Raw genomic sequence first — 7,372 nt, 5'->3', positions numbered from 1 at the left:
AGGCAAGGACAACGGGTCAGCAGCAGTTTCCAGACTTCCTCAACAACAGTTTCCAGTCCTTCCCAGCCAACATTTTCCAGCCCCCATGCCCCAGTAATGGAATGTCCCTAGAGATGGAATAAGACAAAGTCACCGACCCTGGAATCCCCTAATGTGCTTTAAATCAGGCCTGTGAGATCACTTGGTTGTCTCTCTATCTTGGTAATGGGAGACCCCAGCGTGCTGGACTTCTGCAGAATAAAACTCTCTTTGTATTTACATACTATTTGAGTCCACGGTATCATTCTTTGGTGAATCATGAACCCTCACAAGATGGCTTTCTTCTTTTTGTACACTTCAGGATCCAAGCCAAGGAACTGATGGCACCTACTTTCACAAAAGGGTCTTCTCACCACAGTTAGGTTAATTAAGATATTTCTGAGAGGTGGGTCTGAAGGATTGCCTTCTAGGAATTTCCAGATCCAACTACACCGATTGACAAATGCAGGAGACACTTTACATTTGAATGATAAGGCTATGTAAAACAAGTTAGAAAAGATGGAAATGTTGAAGCAATTAGAAAGGTTGCTTGCAAGCAAGAGTGAGCCCTTAGAGTCAGAAAGAATGGTAATAATACAGGAGCCAAGGTTATAGCTCACAAGGGTTGAGGTAGGTCAGCTGACTCAGAACTTTCATCAGAAGTCATTTACACAACAATCCTTTTACTTGGGGGATGCTAGTCTTCTTGGAGTGCTAAGCTAAGGCTTAAGTCATGTTTTAGTGTATTAAAATGGTTGCTTATTAGGAGCCTCGTCTTCATGACAGACTAGTAGTTGCCCTACTAACTCAACTTCCTGGCTTCTCAAGTGGCCAAAGGACTCTTTGTGTGTTTGTTACATAAGCATGTTACTTTTGCATGTTTTAGAATTAATGCAGTTGTGTGCTTCCTGTCTGGAGTGCCACTCTAGCATTTTCTGTATCTGCTACTTTGAGACTAATGCTCACCCATGGGGTCTTTTATATGGTGCTAACCATGTGAACCATGTGAACCATGTGAACCATGACTCATTGAGGCGTGCAGAAGAGTGTTGGGCTCTGACAACTTCGCACAGGAATGTAAAAGCCATTTCCTGTCATCAGGTGAGAAAAAGCACACCTCAGACCCTTGTTCTGTTGAAGCTTTCCCCCTGCCCCAGCATAGCTGCAGCCATTTTATTCCATGCCTGCCAGCTATTTCATATTGTTGCTGTAATGTGCCTGCCAGTCATTGACACAGAAAAGTAACCTGACTTAGAGCAAGGTCATGCTGGTCACATGACCTGTTATGTTCTGTATGAGGTTTGTTACTCTTAAGAAATTCCAGAAAGATTTACATAGGACCCATCAAACTGAAGATCAATATGAACTGTTATGTCTAAAATGGCTTGAGTCAGAGCTGACCACCAGGTAGCAGTTCCTGCACCTGCTTGTGAACTCACTGTGTTTTTTTGTGGTTTTAGTATTTATAAGCTGGCAGAGACAGATGTTAGGGGCTTTAACCTCAGCCCCCAAATGCTGAGCTGTGGCCCTGATCTATCAGTCATAGGGTGTGTGTTAAATAAACTATTCCTGTCTGACTGAGATCGGTGTTTCTGTGGTTTGTGGGTGACCCTTGGACCGCAACAGCAGAGAACAGTTCTTTCGCAGCATGCCAGAGTTTGACTCAGTGTTGTTAACATGCCAAACTCTTCAATTATAGAGTAGGGCTGTACAGGATTCTTATTGACGGATCTACTTCAGAGGGATTGAAATCCAATCAAAGAAATCCAACGACCTGAGAGATACATTTCCTCAGTGAGGTAATCCAGACAATAGTTGTACCAAAGCCTGGGGTTTATGTAGTGTTTCTCCTTGAAAGAGCCCCGCATTCGATTAAAATCACCTATCCATCTTCAAGTACCAGAGAGAGACCAACCTCAGTACAGTGCTTCCCTGAAGGAGCAAGCAAAGCAAGGAGCTACCCAAAATAACAGAGGCCAATCCCAGACCTGGGGCAGTCATCCGACCCTGCAGCCTGGGCCTGTATGCATTCTAGTGCTGGCTTTGTGATAGCTATTTGAGTAGGTCTGCAAACACCAGCATGGCCTTGGGTCCTGTCAGGCCCTTGCTAAATAGCCAAAGTGTTCTTTTCTAAACTTCCAGCTTTAGTCTCAGAATCCTCCCCAGCTGTGCTCCCCATTCAGCCCAGTGTTAGTGAGAAGACAGGCTCCTTCTTGCTGTTTATGGTGGGTATTTATAATTAAAATTCTAAAGTGTCTGCTGCTAATGTTATTGTGATGGAGAATGTGATAAGATATTTGCTATTTAGCTCTCCACTGAAGACAGATAGGTCAGAAAGGAAAATAAAGGGCAGCTCTCTGGGAGGTGAAGCAAGGGTCCCTGCTGTGAAGGACTGAGGTAAGGACCATGCTGAGTTGTAAGTGTCTGCTCCTTCAGGTTAGCTCTTGTCTTCTGTGCTGTTATTGATAGCACACTCTGCTTCGTGTGCAGTGTGGTCTTGTATCCGCCTTCAGTGTGGGGCTAAAGATGTGTATAAAGTAATAAAGACAAATGGCGCCTTTTTTTTTTTTTTTTGGATAGAGAATCTGTTTGGAGACCCTAGAGATCAGAGCTGGGTGGAAAATGCATGACATGACTGTCCGCTACTGTACCTTGGGAAGAGAGAGAGAGAGACCCTTGATAAAAGGAAAGCAACCAAGATTTACCCAACTAAAGGATATAATTAGCTGACAAGGTTTTAAAAACATTTTGTTTTGAGAGGGAGGCAAGTTCTCGCCAACAGATTTTATATCCTTGCATTTTGAAGATGGAGGAAAATCAAGATCATTTGAAAAGGACTAATTATAGCGTTCACCTTTGAATTGACACTTAAGTGGGTGGCAGAGGTGGAAACACCCTACAACTTCAGTATTTTCTGGCTATAAGATGGAGACGTATTTTTAGCATAGGGCATGTTGACAGCCCCTGGTTTTAAAATAAGTACAGCCTGCTGAGTCTGCCGATCCCATCCTCAGATGTCTGAGATCAGAGCAGTTTATGTCAGCCTTTGGCTTCCCCTCTGGCTGCCCTATGTGAAACTGTTGGGAAATGAAGCTTCTTTTTCTGGCTTTGATGTGTGAATCACTGCAACATTTTGTGGATTTCATTCTAGCCACTTTCTCACCTGTCTTCTCGGCTTCTAAAGAAGTAGCCAATGAAGCCAAGTCCATCTCTGACTTTACTAATTCCCTCTTCCAGTCTTCCTCATTATAGATTGCTGTCGGCCTCACCAATGCCCATGTTCCTTCTTGTGGGTTCTCTATTGGCCATCATTGATGGATCTGTGGGTAACCACAGCCCAGCAGCTTGGTGACAGGTTATTAACCCAGGGCTTCAATAGACACAGATTGCAAAATGTCCTTACTGAAGAAGCTTGGGTGAGAGTTGTACATTGGCTCTTGAGCTGACTAGCCCTTGCCTCTTTGTTCCTTTGATTTCCATCAAAAGAACTCAGGTGAGACACAAAGAACACAGCATGGGAGAAGCTGGGTGTTTATCAAAGAGTAAAGAGAAGCACTCCCATAGGGAGAAGCAATGGTGATGAAGATCACAGTGGGGGACAACACTCTCTGGTGGGGGGGGGGTAGTGGGCAATGGCCAAGGGCATCATTGCAAAAGACAACAATCTTGGAACTGGGAATGGGTAATGGCCAAAGAAACTACAATGTTTGCCTGTAGTTTAAGTAGGCTTGATATTTCTAAAGTCTCTAGAATACAGAGCTTTCCCTAAAGGACATTTTCTTGCCTATGTGATTAACAAACCCACAGAATTAATTCTTAAGGTGGGGATAACCATATGTCTTTGTTCTTTACTAGCAAACCTCTGGTTAGAGGTTCATTGTTTTATGACAAAGTTTCATTGGCTTCAAATTTCCTATGTGGCTGAGGCTGGCTTTGAACTTTCAATCTTCCTGCCTGTTTTTCTCAAATGCTGAACTGACAATCTTATGCCAACATGCCAAGGATAGCAATCTTTTTTTTTTTCTTTATTAACTTGAGTATTTCTTATTTACATTTTGATTGTTATTCCCTTTCCCGGTTTCCAGGCCAACATCTCCCTAATCCCTCTCCCTTCTCTTCTCTATGGGTGTTCCCCTCCCCATCCTCCCCCCATTACTGCCCTACCCCCAATAATCTTGTTCACTGGGGGTTCAGTCTTAGCAGGACCAAGGGCTTCCCCTTCCACTGGTGCTCTTACTAGGCTATTCATTGCTACCTATGAGGTTGGAACCCAGGGTCAGTCCATGTATAGTCTAGATAGCAATCTTATACTCTTCCAGGCTATTTAGCATGCCATGCCTCAGGGCCTTCTCAGATCCCATCTTCTAACAGCAACCAGAATTCCATTGTTTCAGTTCCTAGTTTTACAAGCTGCTGATTATGTGGGAACTGCCCATCCCCAGTAATCTTTAAACCTGCTAATGTCTAACTGGCTATCTTACAAGACATGTGTTTGGGCACTTCTCCAAATGTTAGCTGGGATTGCATTCCATGCTTCTTTGAGTCCAGACTACAACTCACATCTCCTTCTCAGGTACTGTGGCTTATAATAAGCACTGCTCATTTCGCAAGAAGAGCCACCATCTGCTGCCATTTCTGCTCTGCAATTCCAAACAAAATGAGTAGGCATGGTCTGTTCCCAAACTCACTCTCTCTCTCTCTCTCTCTCTCTCTCTCTCTCTCTCTCTGTGTAGCACTGTCTACCATCTGCCCCATGATCACTAGTTGCTGCTATTTTCTTGCATCCCCTGCTCTTTCCATACCATAAAAACAAAAACAAAAACAAAAACAAAAACAAAAGCAAAAGCACCATATCTTGTTTTCTGGCTGGAATGCTCTTAACAGGACTGGAGTTGAATGGATGAGAACTCTAGTGAGCAGCAGACTTTCTTAGAAATCTCTGTCTTTCATGTTTCCCTGAAGTCTTCAAAAGGAGATATGTGTGTGTGTGTGTGTGTGTGTGTGTGTGTGTGTGTGTGTGTGTGTGTGTAAACCAGCACACCTTATCTATCCATCATTCTCTCCCTCTTTTCTGTGGCTGCAGTGTGGGTCCCTGCTCAAGCTCCTCCTGCCTTGACACACCCGCCTCTGTAAGGATGGATTATCCCTTGAATTGTGAGTTAAAGAAACTTTCTCCCTTAAGTTGCTTTCGTCAACCAAAAGGAAACTGCAGTGTAAGATGCTTCCCTTTCCTTAGGTTTGAGGTGATGGATGTGGGTTCATATGAGTTCAACTCATCCACAGGTCTCTTAGACACATTTCTTCCAACTCTAACTGCCAATCTCAGGTGTGGAAGAAGGATGGCAAGACACAGGTTCAAGGGTAAAGAATCACAGAAATGGATTCTGACCACTTCTAGTGTAAATTCTATGTGATGACAACATCAAACTTACTTTAGAAAAGGGTGCCATTGGTTCTGCTTCCCTTCTCAAGCTATTTCCCATGCTACATCTCTGCCTACTAGAAGTGTTAAATACTGGGACCATTACTCATTACTTAGCTGTAAAAGCATTTGGTTCTACTCTTTTGACATTACTGAATACTTGTATTAGTAATACTCTCTGTTCTGTGTTTGTTTTGAGATGGACTCTTGTTAAGTTCTCCAGGCTGAGCTTGCATTCACTGTCTTCCTGCCTAGACTTTGGCATGATGAAATTATTGGCATGTGTCATTGATACCTTGCCTGCCTAATTAATGTGACTGAAGTCAATGCCAAATGTGCTCTTAACATTGTCTTCTTTCTTATTTAAATTCTTTATTTTTTAAGATTTCATATATGAGTATGGTATTTATGTCACTTCCACCCCTCCCTATCCCCTTCAGGCTCTTCCTATGTCACCTCTCTCTGTCTCGATTCATGGCTCCTTCTTTATTTTTTAACACACACACACACACACACACACACACACACACACACACACACACACACACTATTGTATTGAGCCCATTCACTGTTGGTTGTAAGTACATATGTTTAGGACTGATCACTTGGGACTTGATAACCTATCAGAAATCTGTCCCAGGGGAAAACTGATCTTCTCTCAGCAGCCATTGGCTGATTGTAGACTTTCACCTATGGCTAAGGCCTGGTGGAATTTCCTCTATCCACCCTATCACATCAACGGGTGTTCTCATTATGCATGTCTTGTTTAGGCAACTCTATGTGTGCAATCTCATTGGTACAGCTTTTCTGTCATATCTAGAAGACACTAGCTTGCAGCAGGTGTTACAGCCCTGGCTTAGCACCTTCATGGCATCCAGTAAATGGAAAATAATGTCAGTGCACAAAATAGCAAGAAACAAAGACTGTAGGTTGTAGGTTGATGTCTATATGCAGGTGAGAGCTTGCACAAGTTAGGTCAAGGCCATGATTGGACAATAAAAAAATAAGGCGGGGACTAAGTTTTTGTAAGGCAGGAGAGAAGGAGAAGGAAGGAGAATCAAGATGGAAATGCATGACCCAGATCCAGGTGGTCTTGAATTGCCAAGGTAGTTGGAATGTATTTCTGCAGGCAAATTTATCTTATCTAGGTGGGTGGTTTATATCCTTATCAATTGGTTGTAAGTTTATTGTGTGGATGTATTCTGGATTGAGAATTTAACATATAAATCTGTTGGGTTGCAGTTTGTTGAGTCTTGATTTTAACGGGTTGTTGGAAGTTTACATCATAACTATTAGGGGGTGGATGTTGGGAATGTAAACAGAGCAGTGGCAGAGAGTTCTGAGAGGGTAGTGACCTCTTGTGGTATGTTTACTTAACCTACAGTTAGTCTACAAGATCACCCAAGAAAATCTACAGAGTGCTCCCATAACAAACTGCAAGGATTCTGCTTACAAAATATAGCTTCACAATTCTTTTTTTTTTTTTTTTCGGAGCTGGGGACCGAACCCAGGGCCTTGCACTTCCTAGGTAAGCGCTCTACCACTGAGCTAAATCCCCAGCCCAGCTCCACAATTCTTGAACTAAATAAGAGCTTATGGCTTTGGATTAGTAGGTGAAATCTGGGTCATTACTTGAATATGAGTTGGACCAAATGACCTAGTTTGAATATCATGAAGATGTTGTTGATGGGGCCTTTGTGCTTGTCCTGTCAGATTGACGAAACAAGTTAGGGCAGCAAAATGAATTCAAACTAATAGTACTAAAGATGATAGACAGTAACAAATAGCAGATGAGCCGTTCAGTGCTTTGTGTTCAGCTGGCAAGGTGATGAGAAAAGTCCCTATCTTAACAACAATATGATGCATTTATGTATTGATGATACAAATATTTCGTGAAGCCAAGCATAGTGGCACATGTCTTTAATCCCAGCA

Source organism: Rattus norvegicus, chromosome 2 (genome assembly GCF_036323735.1).
Source record: "Rattus norvegicus strain BN/NHsdMcwi chromosome 2, GRCr8, whole genome shotgun sequence".
Classification (NCBI taxonomy): domain Eukaryota; kingdom Metazoa; phylum Chordata; class Mammalia; order Rodentia; family Muridae; genus Rattus; species Rattus norvegicus.
Note: the sequence above shows the minus strand (reverse complement) of the source record.